Source organism: Lepisma saccharinum, chromosome 3 (assembly GCF_977018435.1).
Source record: "Lepisma saccharinum chromosome 3, izLepSacc3.1, whole genome shotgun sequence".
Taxonomy (NCBI): domain Eukaryota; kingdom Metazoa; phylum Arthropoda; class Insecta; order Zygentoma; family Lepismatidae; genus Lepisma; species Lepisma saccharinum.
In genome coordinates, this window is record NC_139231.1 from 54,991,056 (window position 1) to 55,011,937 (window position 20,882).

At 37.6% G+C, this 20,882-nt stretch overlaps 1 protein-coding gene across 2 annotated transcripts in view; it reads left to right on the top strand.

Annotated features, from left to right (window-relative positions):
• Positions 1-20,882, top strand: part of Nrx-1 (Neurexin 1) — a 743,918-nt gene that overhangs the window by 21,482 nt on the left and 701,554 nt on the right. The gene's annotated exons all lie outside the window — the stretch shown is intronic.

Below are 20,882 nucleotides of genomic sequence, written 5' to 3' on the forward strand. Positions count from 1 at the left end.
ATCTATGTCTTCAATAGTTCTTTGTAGTATTTCACAAAACTGATCTTTGTTGTTTGAAGTTTCATTCTCGTTAGGGGCATATACAATCACTAGAGTTAATTCTTTCTGCTCTAAAATGTCTACTGTCATTATTCTCTCATTCATAAATTTCCATCCCTTGATATTTTCCTTTCTATCTTTATGTATCATACATGCCACTCCTGATCTTGCTCTTTCTTGTTTTGGTACTCCACTGTAGAATAGAAGAAAGTTTTCAACAAGTTCTTCAATTCCATTACCTTTCTTCTTTGTTTCTGTAACTGCAAGGTATTTCACTTTCTTTCCCTTTATCTCTCTTACTAATTCACATTCTTTCCCATTTAGAGCCCTTACATTCCATGTTCCAACATTCATATTCTATGGATACTGGATTCATAAAGCGGAACAATGCCTGGCTTTGACGTCAGCCAATTCTGTTCGCTGTCAACAGCGCTTGCACTAATTGAAAACTGTCAGGGACAAAGAAAAAAACTAGACGTTAGTTTGGGAGGATTAAACAGAAGTCAATTCACACCCAGAATGGTTGGGTGACGGTTTATCTACACAGGCACCGAAATGAAAAGTGTGGAGGATTTGTCTTTACTCGGTTGCCTTTCAAATTTGAGTGACGAGACCTTGTAATCAATAAGCCATCTTCCTTTGAGGGTCCAAAATGTAACGTTCAAAACTAAAAATTCACTCGTGGCGACAAAAATGTCTTGCTATCGTAATCGTGGTTACATTTATACACTCTGTATTCTGTTTCTACGTTACTTTTCAACCTTTATAGAGAGAATGTGGAATATTTGGCGGAAAGCGCACTTCCAATCCTTGTTCAGGATACGAAATAGGGCTACTACTATCGTGGTATGATATGAAAACCTCTCGGCAATTGTCGTTTGAGTAGCGCAAATTATTTTGTAGGAAACCGTTATATACTATTATAAAAATCTACAAATAAATCCGAATATTAATTCAATTGTTTTATTGCAAAGAAATGTGTGTTATGTAGACATTATACAAATCATTGAATGTTGTGAAAACAATATTAATATATTTCTTAATATATTAAAGTATATAATACACGTTATAATTGTTTTGAATTATTATTTTTGGAAATAAGTCGCTTGCACGAGTTAAATTTCCAAATCATTTCTTCAGATGACGCTTACTGGAAGTGAATTCCAAACTTGTGTTCCTGTCAAATTAATATATGAGGGTGTCTTAGTAACTTAGGAATCTGAGTTATATTAAAACTAGGCAAACCATGGAGAAACTTTAGAATTTTCACTTGGATGAAAGTGATTCTACACGTACTGTCTATTTTCCTTGAGTGGTAACGTTTATCTTTGTAAACTACTTGATGTAGCTTAGTGATATTCATGTTTTAAATTGCCTTTTGTAATGAAGAACTTGTTTTGTATTGTTAAGATATACCAGAGAAGGCAAAACACGTAAATATACTTCGAAAAATTTCTAGCTATTTCGTGTCGCCAACTTGAAAATTTCTACCTATTAGTTTGTTACCTAAAACTTTAAATTGCGTAGAATGACTGGAATCCCAAATAATAACTTGGATGTACTTAGATATATTTTTGTTTCATTTATTAAACTTAGTCTTTGCTAATGAATGAAAGAAACCTTGGAGAAAACCAAGTCAAGATTTAATTTAGTGCAATTTTTAACAACATAAGTTTTCATTTCCATTTTTTCTTGTTTTATGTTGATTTTCTACCTCTCTAGCATAAGCATGACGATGAGGATGAATGGCGAATTGATGAAAGTAGAGCAGACACAATGAAGTGCCAACGCCTGATTCTACGGAGATTTCACACCGAAGCGACAAGCAACACGTGTCGCGTGTCGTTTGAGCATTTCACCGATGGAAAGCAGGCTTGTGTGGCCTGTCATGCAATTATTCTAACCTCGTAGCTGTGATATTGGAGAGCACTGCGCTAACGTTAGGAGGCTGCTCGAAGTTTTCATTTCCGCATGTAGTAGTTGTTGCACAGAGCGCAGTTTCCTCAAATGCCACCTCTCGTAGTGGTTGATGACAAAACTGTTGCCTAAGTTCGCCCTAGTGAGACGAGAGGGGCTTGCGAAGAAGAGGGAGGTGGGGAGCGGGAGACATCCTGGTGAGAGTCCTGTGGGTACAGGAACAACACCAGCGTCAAGACAAAAGTAGGAAGACAAACTGTTTGCGTGAACTTGACAAGAGAAGACAAACTAATGAGTACAACTTTTAACAAAGTTCTTCCGGTAAGTAGGACTTGTAGGCATCCTACTTTATGAGCATAGTATTTGGATGAGGATTGGAAGTGAATTGCGTGTGTGGTTTTGTCCGCGTATGTGGAGACAACTAAGAAGAAATTGCACAATGAAAACTCATTATAAGTCTCAACAGCATGGTCAACCAGATACATACATACATAGCTCACAGTACCAACTACTTTTAAAATAATTTTAGGTTTTTTAGGTTTCTGTTAATGAAATTGCGTTGGATTATATTTATTATTACTCTTTTATTATGTTATAAACAGAAAAATGTGCCGATGTCCGTGGCGGGTTAGTTAGCACAGCGCCCTGGATTCGAATCCCGGCCTCGTCATGGGCGTTCTTTCTGTGATCTCTTATAATTTTCATAAAATCATAACTCATCCTCATCGTCTCGATTAGCCAAAAGTAACAGAAAAGTAAAGTAAAATATATTAAATCAGTTAAATAAATAAAATGAATATCCTATCTGTTATATCCAGCTTGGAACTAAAAATATACATTTCTTTCTCTTGCTGTTAACCTTATGTGCAATCAGGAAAACAAGTAATAATTGAATTGGACATCTTGTTCTGATTGTAATAGGTTAGCAAAATTTACGTAGTTACTTCAGTTCTCAATTTTTATTGAGGTTTTCGTTGAAGTTGATAGCAATTTAGTAAAGTGTACTCGTGAATATACGTTCATTAAGCTAAATATAACATCAGTTTTTTAAATATTTTATACATTACTTTCATTTTATTATTATTTTATTTTTATTTATTTTTCTTTAATTACCTTATTTTTATATCCTTTTCATGTTTTTAATTGCATGTAATTAATTGTAAAGAAAGACAATGACCACTGTAATTCACGGTTAAGTGGAAGAGCATTAATGCCTTAACTTCGCCATGTGAAGAAGTCGTAAATAAATAAATAAATAAATAAATAAATATTTCAATAATCCTATACGTTCAACGATGATTGCTTTAAGAACTGAGGAAAGTAGCTGTTGACACTACAGTATTAAGCCATTGCATATGAAAAGAATTGTTTGCGTGCCTTCTGTGCATGGGCGTATTTGACGGGGCCAAACTTCCCATCATTGAACGTGTGCGTACCTATGCACAGCGACTTGTTCACAAACATACGGACGGGACAGAAATTAATTCCAGACACCATGGATGCGAAATGTCTGCAATTTCACGAGAATTTCGAGAATTTCTCTGGACGGAAAATGCTCAGAAAATTACCGACATTTTATAATTCTAGAATATTGCATGTAATTTCTAACCGAAGCAGTTGTTTTTGACCTTGTAGCACGAATATTACCATTTCATTATAAGTTCCTGATTCTAATAGTGTGTTGAATTTTAAGAAAAAGCATTCTTTAAATTTAAATTTCCTGACAATTTTAAATTTCCCGATTTTTTTATAATCCGGAAAGTCGATAAATCATTTCCCAAAGTCTGGATCGGTACGAGAAATTTTCTCTCCGATTTCTTCCCATTGAAGATACGTATGTTCAGCTATTACTTCTCTCTCTCTGCGGTGTGCGTGAATTTTTTTTTAAAAAAAAATGGTGGTCAAGGACATAGGCGTGCGCAGACCGTCTGATTAGGGGGGGGGGGGCAAAAGCCTTGATGAAAGTTCAGTCGAGAAAGAAAAACCTCATTTTATTTCACTGTTTTAGTTTCATTGCATTGATAGGTATATATGTATATTATATATATATATATATATATATATATATATATATATATATATATATATATATATATATATATATATATACTGGGTGAGTCTTTTAAAAGAGGCCCAGTGCAAAATACGCTCCTTGCATGTAGGCAACCTTGGTACACCGAAGAGAAGAGTGGGTTAGAGAACAGTCCAGGATATCGGTGCCAAGCATATTCGACAACATGACATGACATGACATATCCTGGACTGTTCTCTGCCCCGCTCTTCTCTTCGGTGTACCAGGGTTGCCTACAAGCAAGGAGCACATTTTCCACGGGGCCCCTTTTAAAAGACTCACCCAGTATATATAATGCAGCAACACAGAGGCACCATAAAGAATAAATAAATTGTCTCTGAAATGTGCCGCGCTCTTTTTCCTCCAAACAATTGTATTGATGCATCTAAGACACAACTGGTTAGGAGCAATAGTCTGAAGTACTTAGTAGTTATAACTTCTCTCGCAGGAAATTTACAATGTATCAGAGAGAAAAAGAAAAATGCGAGCGAAGCGAGCAAGAAAATTTTTAGATCCAAATTTTTGCAAAATGAAAACAATATTGATTTAATATGGCGCAAGAGAATTCATGAGACGCCATGGCATTGTGTTTTACATTTTTTTTTTCCATTTACATCGTTCGGAGCCCAGGGCCAACTCCCGCTGCCCCCTACCTACAGCTCTTAACTTGACAAGACTGTAAGAAAAGCAGACTTTCAGAGCGAAGCGAGCAAGAAAATTTTACGAAATGTGTTTTTATTTGTATAAAATTTGGTATCGGGGGGGAATTGCCCGTCTGTGCCCCCCTGCAGATATTCTTGGCCGTCTGGAGGAAATAATGCAAGAAAGACGTGAAAACTAATCCAATCTTGAGTATCCTTTTGTCCTGCTACTCTTAGATTCTTGCTTTCTTTTATCTCAATGTTTGCACCCCTAGAATTGATTTCCGTCCATGGTTGGGGAGGGACAGTGCCTATTGCCCCCTGTGGTTGGACCACTGCACCTCCTTCCCCCTGTAGTTGCTTTAAACTTTAATCGGCTTGAAAATACTTAATTTTCTTTAAGAGTATAATATATTTTAATGACGGCGATAAGATTCCTCTACACTAAATATCTACGAGAATGTAGGGACATGGACATCTGGAAAAGGGGGGGGGGGGGCAAGGATGGCCACACCTGCCCCTCAGAAATCGAATGTCAACCTAAAAGTATATATTTCACACGTGTAATTTGATTTCAGTCATAGTAATTTACATTAATGCGGTAATTTCAAATTCAAGTTGTGTTTTTTGAGGGGGGCAACACTATTATCGGGGCAATATGCCTCTTGGAAAAATACCTTGCTTGTTCCTCCGCGGAAAAAAAAAGCGGACGTCCATGATTAGGGGGGGCAATTGCCCCAATGCCCCCCCGTGCGCACGCCTATGGTCAAGGATACGATGGTGCTGCTGTAATGAGTGATAGAATTAAGGGAGTGAGATCAATAATTTCAGAGCAGCATTCAAAAGCACTTTTTGTGCATTGTGCAGCATGCACATGAAATCTACCTGTTGCTCATTTATATGGAATTTTGTTATAAGAAACTGCATTGGGGCTGTTAATGAGTTGTGAATTTTTTCCCGCGAGTCTTCTCAAAGAAATATATTTCTTTAAAGAAACTCAGTGTAAGAAAGACAGGAGACACCCTAAAACTGTGCGACACAGGATGGACAGAAAAGTATCAGTCAGTAGCTCGATTTGTGGAATTGCGTTCTCCAGTTGAAGAAACTTTACAAATTACCAGTACAAGAGTTTTCCAGTTTTATCAATGTGTCCCGGATCTGATCCCCAGCCTACGGATCAGCATACCTAGGGTTATCAGACGTCCGGATTTTCCCGGACATGTCCTACATTTTAGCATTATGTCCGGCGTCCGGTAGGAATTTGAAAAATTTCATAAATGTCCTACATTTTGAGCGTCACATAATATTAATTAGGAAAATACGTAACAGAAAAAAGTCACGCAAGTTACAAGTCTATGGACTGCGCTTCCAAACTCAATAGTGAAATTTATTTTGATTCAGTCATTGCACAAAAATAATAAAGTTTGTCATGCTATTAAACAAACGGGAAAACGGAAGCAATTAATGAACAAAGTCTTGGGACCACTTTCTGATAACGTCATTGTTCAATGCCTGAGCAGAACTTCTTGCATTAGGGTTTATACTGATAGAACAAGGTGTTGCCCATTCTTATTCAATACTCAATATAATTTGATTGTAAGCAGGCGTATAGAGAACAAAGTCAGGGTGTCTGCCAGTCAAGAAAGTCATGGAAGTTAAGGAAAAGTAAAAAAATCAACAAGTAGGTCAAGAAGTCACTAAAAAGGCAACAAATTATTCTTGTGGTCAAGAATTTTTGCTATTGATTGGTTGATTTAGTTTATTTTACTTCACATTTTTCTGTCCCATTGGCTAATCGCGCAGATGAGGATGAATGATGGTAAGATAAGATGGATGAATGGATAAACATATAGGGACAACCGACACAAACCCCACATAAGATTATACTGGCTGTGAGTCCAGACGCCAAAGCCTCGCTTGTCTGCCAAACACAGTTCAGGATGCATTAATACGAAATAGCAGATCTAATTCTCTTCTTAAATTCAGCTTCAGTTTTCATCATTAAATAAATATTTATTTTCTTAATTACTAATTTTCAACTTTACCTAAGTAGGATCTAGAAAAGTCCGGAAAAAGTCAAGATTTCTGGATGTATTATTTTCGTAGACACCCTGTCTAAAAACTACCCAAGACACCTAAAAACTACCCAAGATGAAACCATTTTAAATTACAGTAATTGCTGAATATTTGTTTGCCATTACAGGTCATAATTCAAATGTTGAGAGAGTACTTTCATTACCATCAGCACAACAGACTCACAAGAGAATTATTTTTTCATAAAGTCTGTAAAATGTTTGGTATTGGTCCCTATAATTTCAACGAGTTTGACTGTCCACTCACTCTAACATCAATATAGTTAGACTAAACCTGAAATTTTGATAAAAATTGTCTCCTGTGAGAAATACCACTTACATCAAGTAGTAAGAGGTGCATTGATTAGTATGATTGCAAGTTTTGAAATTTTGCATTTAAACATTCGTTGTGATATAAGTTTTTAAAAACTGAAAAGTGTCATTTTTCAACTACTTCCTAACGTGTTCGATAAAAATATGTATCTATTATTTATTGAGAATGTGTTGCGTCCCACATTTTGACTTAATGTCCTACATTTTGGGACAGCATGTCCTACATTTCCCTTACAGCGGTCTGGTAACCCTAAGCATACCCGAACAATAAAAGGACTTTACAAAAATCTTTGTTCCCACTCGCATTTGAACAATCGGAGGTGGTAACGTTTGAGTGTATTCATTTCACAGTTTACGTACAGTATAGTGGAATGCATAAATAATACCAGACAAATTGACCTTGGCTACTATCGTTATGAATTCCAGCAGAAAGGTGGAGTTGTTGAGGAGACAATATTGTTCGATAACAAAGTAAGAAGAAATGTTATTCCAACGGACATAGTCGAAATAACTTTGCGAATCGGAGCCATTGTCTGCACACGTGTGCGTACCGACCGCGTATTTGCATGCAATTAGCGTTTGTCACACGGACATGGCGCATTTGCAAGAATGGACGACTCCGATTGTTAGCCTGGATTTACCATGTCAAACATGGTTGGCAATCGGATTCACGACCCCCGCATGCCGGTTGGGCGTCGCTGTCCGAGTGGAATCCGAGCATTGGTCAAATGCAGCGAAGCGTTCCGTCAACAGTCGGGATTCGGCGCTGTTATTCTTTGTCTTCACTCGATCGGCAAACTTTTCGGGCGGGTGGCACGGAGCTTAACCTCGACTTCGATTGCAATTTTGCCGCAAGTTAAGAGTGTAATGTATTCCAGCACCGTGCGATGCGCTGGACAATTGATTACTTTACGGCAACAGAGGTTGCCGACTCTGATCACATTTCACATCATTAAATGAAATGGCTGTACACAGCAGACGTGCAGTAAGTATTCCACTCAAATGTTGCCAAGCGCTGATCCCTTTGATCACTTTCAAAATATCTGACACAGATGGTGAATCGGTGAATGGGAAATTTGGAGTAGCAGACCACTGTACAAACAAATACTCGGAAGGTTTACTCCTATCTTTCTCTCCCTGGTTTGAATCTGATGCAAATGAGTCTGCAGTGGAATTCTTGTAGTGTAGGTGATATACCCTGTCCCGGATATCTCTGGAGCAAGGCGGCGCTTAGCGGCAGAGAAGTGGGCGGGTAGGGGGGATCGAGTTGCGAAGGCTCGTAACTTTACTCTCTTTACCCCCTTCACGCAATACCGTTCCATCTCGCGTGCTCATTGGTGGAGCCGTCTCGTGTCACTACTTGCTTAGATACTTGTTTTCTTTCGCTTGCTCCAGAGATAACCTGGACAGGGTATAATTTTCTTGTGAACAAAGATCCGAACTAAATGGGCAATAGTTTAGGTTTAGACTATTGCTCACTCAATTTTGTCATTTCTTGACAAGAAAATAAGCATTTAGAGAACTTGAATTCCAATGCAGTCTCATTTTCATCAAAAAATGACATTGGCCTTTTTAGATTCATACATATGTATATCTATTTCAAATGTAATTTTCCGAATGTAGTAACCCAGTAAGTGCATTATTTACAAAAAAACTTGGTAAAATAAACTACTAAAAATTGAAGACTAAAATTGGTAAACGCTGTAAGTGCCACAATAATTCAAACACCGTCTTTCACGTTAAACTGTGAAATGTGCCATGCTTTATAATGTGGTAAACGTGAAATGTGGCTGGTAACCCTCTAAGTAGTTCAAAGGACGTGTAAAGAGGCCACTAGTGTGCACGTTCTTAGGGGCTGATGTGCGGAACGATGCGATTTCCCAACACTTTCGCTATTGGCACTTAACAACGTTTACCACTTTTAGTCCTCAATTTATAGTTTTCAATATTGTTATTTTGTAGAAAAAACAACTAAACATTCGAGATTATCACATGAAATTTCCGCGTTATATAACAGTTCAAAAGTTGTAAAAAAAATTGTAAAAAAAAATGCAATAGTCGATCGTCTTCATTGGTCGACTCAAGATTTCACCCCGAAGTTTCCTCGTTTGAGTCCCATTCAAGGCATGGCAGTTCCATTACCAGCGTCTCTTCATCACTTCCATCCAAATCGTGGCGAATATCCAAAACTGGCAGAAAAGAGACGTAAAATAAAGAAGGTACATCCAGAATCGGTATCAGAATCTAAAAAAAAGCATTATTTCCTTTGATGTTTCCTAACGGCCAGTGCACTGACTCATTCAGTATCGACTCGTCATGGGATTACCAGCGCGGTTGACTTTCGGTGGGGATCAATCTTTTGTCTTTGTACTGTGCAGTCTACAGAGTTTTCATTCACAGTTTTCTGATATTTTTGGAAGTGTTACAGTTGCCATGTACCGGAAACCTATAATTGTTGGTTACAGAATGGGGGTTTGGTATGTAATTAATTAGTTATCAGATTTTATGCTTATGGCGTTGATGAATCATCGCTAACATGACGTGACGTCATTCAGTGAAAAATTTAGAATTTAGTTAAACGTCGATCTTTGGTGATTTGTTAATTGTTGTAATATACTGTTTGCTCGTCAGTATCTTATCGTGGACCATTTGGTGAGCAGCACTGAAAAGAAAAAGAAAGAAATGGTCACTCTTAGTTCGGAAGGGTATCTACTACCCTATATCGGTTACATTGCGAGGGACGTGATCTTAATACGTATCTATTTATGCAAAATAGTTCGAGGTTGTTCGTGATTATATTCATGTATTTGTGCCTATTATTGTTTCAAATTTTAGTTGAAGAACTGACATTCTATTTGAAATAGATTAGTATTGTTTGTTTCTGTTTAATAACGAATGCTTCGTAACGAGAATGTTCGGTAATAAAAAGGAGGAGAGGGAGAAGGGGAGAGAGCATAGAAAGCGTGCCCGAAAGCTCGAAGGAAGTGTCTATACAAAAGATGTATTTTATTCATTGTTTTGGGTTCTTGTAATTGAGTGTAAATTCCAAGGTAGTACATAAAACGTATGAATGTGTCATCCTGAAGTGAGAGGTTCATCGGAATCTGTAGTTTGCAAGTGAAAAAAAATCGACAGTAAATGTCAACATGGACGGTGTTGCCAGAGTTGATGTAAAATCTGATACAAGGTAGGGACTCAATCACAAGAACCCATGCAGTGCATGTTCTATCTAGAATTCGCTTGAAGAGACATTTCTATTCTAGTTTTTAATTTGAAGCATAGAAAATCTCGCGATCTTAAAGTAAACGCTGAATGGTTAACAGATATGAAATGGCTTCTTTGTTCATGTACTTGTGTCCTTGAAGTGTGAGATTTCTACCATGTTCGAGAATAGTCTGCTTTAACATAGTGCTAACTCAGATATGCGGTTAAATTGAAGACTTTTTTCCCTGGAATTTGCGTAGCATTCTCTATTAACAGAATCTTGTTATAGTTGTATGTTGCTTACATTATTACCATAAAATGGTAGGTGACGTGTAAAAGTTAGCCCGAATATCCACGAATACGTTTGTAATAGCGCCGTGCATGAAATTGCTTCCTGTAAAATAATCGTAAATATGGCAATAAGCCCCAACCCAAGTAAATTCACTTGCTTATACGATACGTTGACACTAATATATATATAAAAAACTAATTTAGTTAGAGCATGTGCCTGTTAGTGTAGTACCCACCAATTTCTAATCCTAAGTCCCGATTAGCCTTACTGTGCATAAAGTGGACTTAAAACACCAACTCAATCAATCAATCGATTTCTAATCCTAGTAATAATGTTTGAATTTGCATTTACTTCATGCTACATAACTAACTCGAAATTCTCTCGTTGGCTTACATGTAATAATCGGTAACCATTTTCCAAGGATTTTATCATGAGAGTACCATTTTGTTGTCGAAACAGATGCAAAAAAAAAAGTATTTCTGCGTCCTGGAATTTTGCAAATATTGTTATAAGTAGAAACATGAATTTTATAAACTACTGTACAATAGTTAACGTAAAATCCTTACCGTTAAGTTTTCAGAACTGTTTGTTTCTGCGTCTGTCTTTCCCCTTCTCCATGCAATTCTTTTCCAAGTTACCCTGCAAGTCGAACATTTACGTTTTTACTGAACGTCGAAGCATATCTTAGTTAACACGTTAAGTTTTAAAATATTATGTTTGGAATGCTTGGTTGGGTCATGATGATCTTGCCAGTATCAGCACGCAGCACTTGAGTCTGTTAATTGACATTACTTTTATATATATATATATATATATATATGATCATCCTTTGATAAATATAGGCCCTAATGTTACGAATAGATTCTTAAAATAATACTTCTCATGCAATATTTCATTCTCGTATTGCCACTATTTGTTGTCCCAAATGTACATGGCAAAATAGACTTTCATTTCAGCTAGCATCAACCATTTGTGTTTCAATTCGATAAGCATCGGTAATGCAATATAGTCGTTCGTTTTTCCACTTTTGGCAGTATAATGTTCGTGTTATTAAATCTGTGAAAAATTGCTGAAATTAGAGCATATAATCGGGTCAATTTTGGCTGTCTGCACCCACTAATTGCCCATTAATGTGTCATCTGGTGGGGTTCTAATTCAGGAATTTCCGCATGGACGACATATTTTATCACAGGTGTATTGAATTGATCCTCCAAAAAAGCAAGTACTTAGCTACAGGCTTTGCTTGTAAACTATTTTCCGCAATATGTTGATATCGTTTCCCAACTTTTAAAATTAATTTGCATTTTCAGTAAATACCACATAGCCCATACTGGTATACTAAAGCTTTAGAATGAAAAAAAAAAACAGACATTTAGGAATCGTGAATGTGAATGTGAATACTGAATAATATGATTAATAATCATATTATTTACCTTTACCAACATTGTTAAGTTTTTCATAATATTATTTGATCCGTTACTGGAACAAATAGTAGTCGAAAAATACTGAATTACTTTATTGATCAGTAGGGTGCGGAAGTTGATGACCTAAAAAATATAGGTATACGACGTATAGAATGTACTAAAAAATGGGGGGAAATGACGTAAAAAGTGCAAAAAATGACCATTTAATTTGTGAGTTTCACGTTAAAAATTGAAATGAAAAGGAAATTAAACAAAATGCAATCTTGCTTTCAAAAAGAAAAAAAAGCACCAAATGGTACGACATGCGCATTCAATTAAAATATGCAACGAGGATTTCCAATGGAAACAACCGAATAATTTTAAAACAGTTTAATGAAAGTCGTATACACTTATGTATTGCCAAAATGAAAGAAGTAACAAAATGTGACGAAACAATACACCGAATATTGCGAGAAATGACTGAAAAATGACGAAAATCGGGGAAAATGACCTAAAACCTGAAAATTGGCCAAAAATGCAAAAAAAAAAAAATTGCACTTTAAAATTAACTTTTTTGGGTTCTAGACGAAGTGTAATATTGTGTGTATCTAATGGGCATCGTGTCCGAGATGTCATAAAAAAGATGACATTTCATCAACTTCCGCTCCCTATTGATCAATATATGACGGATTATTATTAATGCTTTCTCGATGTTTTTAGTATGTGAAGATATTATCAATAGTTTCGTGCCTACGTAAGTCTATTAATAATATCGTAACAATCCCTAAGATTGTATGTTTATTTTATTAAGTCTCTCTGAACGCTTCATGTTGACCAGGGCATTCACTTGTTTTTCTCAGCTGTCTCAAGACTCTTAGACATGTTTACAATGCATTGTGTTGTGCCATGCAGACCTCCTGAGCATTCAGGAAACAGGTAATACTTCTGGTTACAGAGTCGGCGGTTTGCATGGTAGCAATTATAATAAACACGATTCGGCATTGAGGAAGAGCTCGATGGCCTGGGAATATAGAGGGGAGACAAGCTGAGGGAGGACTGACTTTTGGGATTGAGTTGAGAGAGAGAAGGTGGTCAGCAAGGCAGTAGGTGAGAAGTGGAAGGACGCTTTGGTCAGCATAGGAGAGAAGCTTACAGAGGACTTCGCTATTTTGATTCAGCTAAAGACTTCAGATAGACAGGTAATTATCCTACACCCAGCCATGATTCAGGTTCAACGGTTCGCAAAATCCAACGAGTGACCATTGTCTTTTCTGTAGTCTAGCTCCTAGTGTAATAGAGTACCTTTCGAATTGCCAAGCGATAACTCGCCATGCTAATGACGAGTGGTCTCATCAAGGATGAATGATGACCAATTTGCATCACCCCAGCAATTAATTGCATAAACAACTGGTTCAGATCCCATCATTCTTTAGAATCACATTACATAGATTACTATCAGGAGTTACAATGTATTTTGACTAACCTAACTGCACTAACATACATGCAATCGTATGTACAGTCACCGGCAATAAAAAAATTGGTCACCTACATCCTGAAATACTCGCTTCCCTGCAAGGCGTTATGTGTGTAGCCTAACTCTACGGCGGTGGAAAAAGTTGCCATTGAAAATTTGCTATTAAAATCCATTTATCGCTATCGAGTTAAACACCACACCAAACATAACGCCTCGCAAAGAAGAGAGAACTTCAGGATGCAGATGTTCAATTTTTATCGACGGTGACTGTACATTTTGAGCTGCAGCGCAGTCAGGAGTTCTTAAGAACCAGTGTTATAAGCAGTAAATGTCTTGATGGAACAAATTAATAGGTATACTTGAATTCAGGACGTGGTCGCCGAACTGTAGTATATTTTAAGATAGCCATGCACGTTCTAATTCTCTTCTTACATTATTGCAATGTAATATTGTCATATCTTTTATGCGTTTTGGAAGAGAAGAAATTTTATATTTCCAATCGCTTTTTATTAATTTTTCTTCCCATGTACGGACAACGAAATTAGTAATAAGGTGTGTTTTATACAGCGTATATTGATACACTTGTAGATTTAATTGTATCTTCTGCAAATATGTTGTATAAAGAAACAAACTGTCGGAGTACTAAGTGAGATGAATGTATCTTTCATGAACGTGGGAAGTAACATGCTACAATCGAAACTTGAACTTTCCCAAATCTTGAGGTTGACTAATCTTCTTATCTAAGCTAACCCAAACTTTCAACGGCGGACTTCGTTTAGTCTTTAACAAAATTAACAAGGACAGAAGTAATTCCTGATATAATATTTTAGAAAGTCTCAAGCATCAAAGGAAAGACCTAATTTGATAAACTGAAACCGAGTGGGATGTGACACAAATTCTACCGGAACCAAGTTTCACCGTCGTGAAGTAACTATCAACAAAATAACTTTCAAACTTCGGGCATTTTCTCTCTTGCATGAGGAACGCCTGATATTAAAACTTTAGTTAGATATTTACTCCTACAGTGTCTTGAATTTTCATCTATTTTTAGATAAACTTATAACAAAAATAAAGCGTTGTCTTAAAAGCACGTGATGTAATTAACCTACATGCAGTTAAATTCTGGGTGAAGAAACTACTCTTCCCTACTTTGGTAAAGCCGTAACATTTTTTATGCAACATAACGTAAAACCTTAACAAAATTTGACCATTGCTTGCTTAAAATTTTGAGCATCAAATATAACTGGCGATGATTGAACTCAAATATAAATCTGAAAATTAATTTCACATTTGGAGAAACAGTTTCCAGTTTATAAATATTACTTATCGTATGCTACTAAGAGAAAACTCATAATCGAATGCGTATAGTTTGTGAGGATCCCTGCATAGCTGACAAAATCCATACACTTGCCCATTCATTCCTACCATTCAGGTGACGGCAAGAAGTGCTATTTCCAACGCCGATAACTTGCACACTGAGAATAAGTATATCTCCCCAGGAAGCGTGAACAGAAAGCTGATTGCTTATGTTGAAAACAAGAGACAAGCGTCTACATGCATGCATATGCAAGAATGAATGAGGTCGAGAGCAAATGCACCGCAAGATTGGGGTGGCTTAAGTAGGAGACCGTAACTTTAATTCCCATGAGAACATTGGAAATAATGAGAACAAAGCAAAACGGGTATTTTTTAAACACTGTCAATTACTTCTACATAGTAACTATCTTTAAAACAAAGAATGAACTTGAGTTTATTCTACGTTAGAGAAATTTTGAATTTTTTTTTTTTGAATGAAATGCCTGTTAAATTAATAAAGGGACACTCACAAAGAACACCAATGCACATACCAGGATTCGAACCCGGGACCTATGGTATCGTACGGCGGTGTGAACCACTCCGCCACGAAAATCGAAAACTAGAGTAACGTTATGTGTTAGTTATCGTTCCTGATGCATTAACATCCAAACAATCTCATCGTCCCAATTGTCACAGAAAAGTAGAAAAACGACGTAAAATCAAAGTAGAATAGAAAATAAAACACAATCCTATTCGAATCTCATTTCCTGCTCCATTATCATAATACCGGATCCGATATTCGATTATACAAATATTCGGATACATCTGTATATTATTTGTACTTGAACCAATATGTTAATTTCCTCCCTGTTAAATCTGTATGCGTGGTAGGAGGGCTAATTTGGTTTGTATTTTTTGTAGCGTGGTTTGTTTACCACATTACCACAGCAAGAATGGTGCAAATCCAGAAGTTCGAATAACAATTATCTGATTCGATACCCGGTGGAGGCATACAGTGGTTCGAATCCCACTTTAAACTGTAGGTCCAGTTCGGATAAGCCCATCTGAGTATACCGGGCTTAAAACAAAAACTCAGTTCAACACATTAGTGAATTTGTTGAATGACACAGTACACACATGGGTGTGAGAGATGGCATTAGAAGGAACCCAAGTCGATCTCGCTCCAACGAAGTACAGTCATGGAAAACAATACTTCCCCCTAAAACCCTTATAGCTACCTGTAGTCTTATTGGGGCAGTATTTCTTTCCACGACTGTACAACCCTGTAACTGTAACGTTGCAGGCCAACGAGGCTCTGGCGCCTGGACCAACAGCCTGCATAGTCGTGTCGTGCACATGTGTCTTTGTGACTGTCCTCTCACCAATTTCATCTAATCGCCAGTGTGCACATTAGTGAGGGTAAGGGGATTCCCCACAAAAATTATCCCCGACAAAAGAAAATTATTTTTATGCCTGCCAGGCATGTTTTTCCCCCTTCAAACAAAATGGAATTGAAAACGTATAGTATACCAGCATTGTGGATTAAAGGAGGGCAACTGCAACCGACCAACATCATCGAGCCGAGACAACAGCAGGCTGTTCTTGTACCTACGTTTTCATGGCATGGCGCTGACATTTTACACGTATTAAAGTGTTTAGAAGAAACTTGTAGGTGTAGTATTAGATGGACGTTAAGTTTGAACTTGGCAGTAGAAAATCGGTCAAGTTTTCCATGTTTTTAGTTCGATAGCTCTATTTGTGTGTGAGCTTTGGTTGTCTTAGAATGTAAATATAGCAATCACGTGTTATCATAAAATGCAATGGCCTAGGTTAGAACCAATGTTCTAAGGTACTTAGAGCCGCAAAGCAACACTTTAGTTTACTGGGTTGTAACTACAAATTTGCATAAGCAAAAAAACATATGCTACCTCCCAATGGGAAATCACTGAGTGGCCATCCGCACCAAAGCAAGGTTTAATTCGCACAGTGCTGGTCACAAATTCATCCTCATCTTCGCGATTATCCAAAAGTGGCAGAAAAGCAAAGTAAAATAAATCAAATCAATCGATCAGTGGATCATAGGCGTTGGTGGATATGTTTTCAGTGAACACTTCTTCAAACCCTCGAACAGCTACTTACATCAAGAGAACATCGATTATTAGGCAGTGAGTTTATGTTAGCAGCACATGCAGCACCCACAAAATTGATCGAACGTGACAGTTACGTTTGACTTCGCAACACGTGCAGTCAAACCGGAGTGGAATTAGCACTTCATTCTGCATTGCAACCGAAGGCTGGCAGACCTTAACGAAGTCTTACTTAATCCAACTGTTGTCGCGGCAGAAATAAGAGCGCTCGTTTCATTCTGTTCTTCCAGGCGGCCCCAAGAAATCAATACGCATGGTTCCTCACGTAAACAGGTGAGGGAGCTGCTGTGTTGATGACGTAGTAACCACGATCTGTGTTCTTCCGATGCATCATCTGTGGCTGGCGGAGGGGGAGAACGGCGCTTTCTGCTTCACCACACGTTTCCTTAAGGGTTCTTATCAACGGATGTTATCTGTTCATGTTTTCTCCTGCTAAATATTGGCGCCAACTTTGGACGGAGAAAAGCACTCTCGACCTCCAAAAGTACCTCAGAAGGAGCGGAGTACTTTCGCTTTCATTCAAGATTCGCTCTCAGTTAAGAATAATGTGTGTGTGTGTGTATGTATATATACCTAATACACACAGACACACACATACATAAAGATGAAAATTTGCGTGGTGTAGTGGTTAGAACAGCGCGCTACGACGGCACAGGTCCCTGGTTCGAATCCCGGCGTGGGCATGGATGTTCATTGCGAGAGTCTTCATCAATTTCATCAAATCATCACTCATTCTCATCTTCGCGATAAGCGAAGTAAAATAAACCAAATCAATCAATCATGGGAAGTTTTTCTTCACTGAAGCATATCCATTGGCGAGAATTTCATTGCAATCACTAAATTGAAAGGTTGATTAGACTAAAATAGAGCAGGTGCTAGGCGATGCCAACTGAAGAAAAGAGCAGCTCTTCTTTCCAGAAAGAAAAATATCCTTTAAAGAAGTTTTGGCTGTTGTAGGTGCGTTTATACTCAGTACATGGGTGACTTAATAGTCGGCGGAATACCCTGGGCGCAATCCTCCGAGGTGCCACACCGGGGCCAAACCCTTGGATAGAGTCAAAATCTTACTTCTGATTACATAACCGTGGCTCTTTTAATTATTTATTTTTAAGAGTTCAATTTGTGTGTAGAAAAATTAATTGAAATTACTGCTGCATGACAAGACATAAATTGGACAATCATGTAAGAATTTAAGCTAAGAGATTACTGTTCTTTTCATATTAAATAAACAGATACCTACGTGTTCTGTAACAGTAACAGACGGCTCTGGTGGCGGAGTGGTTAGCACATAGCGATACGACGCCAGGGGTCCCGAGTTTGAATCCTGACCTGGGCATGGATGTATTTGAGTATCCATGCATCAATTTCATCATATCATCACTCATCTCCATCTTCACAAATTAGCCAAAAGTAGCACAAAAAGCGAAGTAAAATAATGCAAATCAATCAATCAATCAATGTAACAGTAACACTTAAGGCATTTTAAAAATAAGGTTATTACCTTTCTCCGTTAAAATTGTAAATGAATAACATGGTCAATGGCCATGCTTCATGCACATAATCTTTCCTTTAAGCATTGGCAATGACCACTGGCGGCGAATAGGGGAACATTCGCCACCCCCACTTCCACCTCACCTCCGTTTTGGCACCCAATCGCCGCCATTAGCAGTGACACATTCTGTTCCCGATTCTTTCGAAAATACGTACGTTCACACGACATAGGCAGATGGGTTGGGCATGGATGGAGGATTAAGTGGTTGACTTTCGATCTCGTCCCTGGTTTCTCGCCCAAGCCGGAGCATGGTGATTTTTTGTTAGTTCGCCTTCAATTTCATCATATCATCACTCATCCACGTTGTTGCAATTAGCCAAAGCGTAAGAAAAGCGACACTAAATAACAAAAATAAATATAAAAGAGATAAAAATATGGAAACATCACGTCCTGGTAACGTATTAAATTGACGCACATTGCCCTGTTCGGATTCCACTTTAAACTGTAGGTCCAGTCCCAATTAGCCTTAATGTGCATAAAGTGGACTTAAAACGCCAAATAAATCAATCAATCTTTCCCTACTAAAACAACGGAAGGAATATCGGTATAATCTGACCACAAGGAGAAAGTTAATAGAATTTTAATAAAAGCAATAATTTATGAAGATTGATTGATTGATTTTCTGATTTAAGTCCACTTTATGCACAGTAAGGCTAAATCGGGATTGGACCTACAGTTTAAAGTGGAATTCGAACCACTATGTCCCTCCACCGGGTATCGAACACCGGAACCCCTTGATTTGAAGGCAACGACGCCACCACTGCGCCTTCGGGAGAAACAGGGAACCAAGCAGCTGAAGTAATTTCTACTGTTGATAGTTTTCCTTATGAAATTGCACTCGTGAGCTGTTGTCGGTACATTGACATCTCGAATAGCAAGGCTACTTCAATCATCATAATAAATAACATAGAAATTAATAGACATGCTTAAAAGCTTTGAAATTTGCATGCCCACTACAGGTGTTCGAAAAAGGGCCATTTCACTACAAAAGCAGCTGTTTGTTCTTAGGATTGCAAATGTTGGGAGAGACAAGTAAATTGCTGGGTTTCAGCTGTTTGCTGTTTGATGACGCATTTCGTGCTTAAATTTTCATAGCTTCCGTGTATGCACAGCAGCTCAGTTGGCGGTTCCTCTTTTATATTGCTAGCAAGCGTCTCTCTTGACTTGTTTCTTTTTTTTTATGGAATTACGGCGGGGGTTTTTCTCTCTGCTTTGTTGGGGGTAATCAGTTTGGACGATGAGGAGGGAGGATGCATTTTCAAAAGCATTTTCTTCAGTGGGAGCAAATTTACTCTGAAAGGTTGAGAGGTTATATTGTAGCGGTGAGCCGGCGCTTGAAATGTTTCAAGAGAAACGGTGGTTGTTGTGAAATAAATGCAAGGAACAATCTATCGCCATCGTTCCGTGGACTTGAAACTTTATTAAGGCTGAAAGTGCTTGTGTCGTAATTCCGGGTTTAGGAGGAGAATGAGTGTAGGTGGTACGTACGGTAGGCATGTGTGTTTTAAATCCTGAAGTACCACTTTGGAAAATAGTCTATTTAAGATCTACGCCCAGATTGATGAACCGAGACAAAGCCTGCAGTTTGAAGTGAATTGAGTGAACTGAGTTACTGTAAGATAATTACTGATGTATTGACAAAGAGGTCTTACTTGAACTTAAAATAATCGTACTATATGCATTCTGGCACTGTTCTAATCAACGAATAAAGCCTGTGTTCAAAGTTTGCAATAAACATGAGATATGAAGTCAGTTTATAGATTTGATATTCTTCGTTTCATTCACGACAGTTCATGCCTTTACAAGAAAACAGTTCACATTATATTTGGTCATAATTTTCACGTTTGACAATGTTATCTGCGTACATATTATTTAAAATATGTTTTTATTAATTTTGGGATTTCCACCTTCAGCAGCTTTTCCCATTGATAATATATAAAATCTAAATAGATATATCTCCATGGGAACCATTTTTGCTGCTACTTTCTTTAATTGAATCTGTCACACGAACCGTTGTAACCAACAGTTTTACAGACAGAGACGTAAAGTTGGAGAAAAATTGTTTTGACTTGGAGAATGTAGTAGTGTAGTGACACCTTTGAAATAGTTTTCTGCACCGTAGAACTTCTTATTTGAGGAATAACTTATAAGAGAAAGCTACATGGCTGATGGTTGTACTGTATCTGTGTTGTTCGTGTAACCGATTTCAATTGTAGATCTTAATGATGACACTGCCTTGGTGTTGAGTATTTGGGCCCGTACTTTCAGCGAGTTTCCTTAGTCATAAAATGCCGGAATGATAACTTCATTTCATGTCCTTGTCTCTTATCAACTCCTGGCATCTTATCTGTTGCTCTTAACCGAACAATAATGAGTGAACAAGAATGGTCGAAGGTTGCATCATGTTCAGATTAAGCTTAGCAAAGCCAGGCAGTAATTTA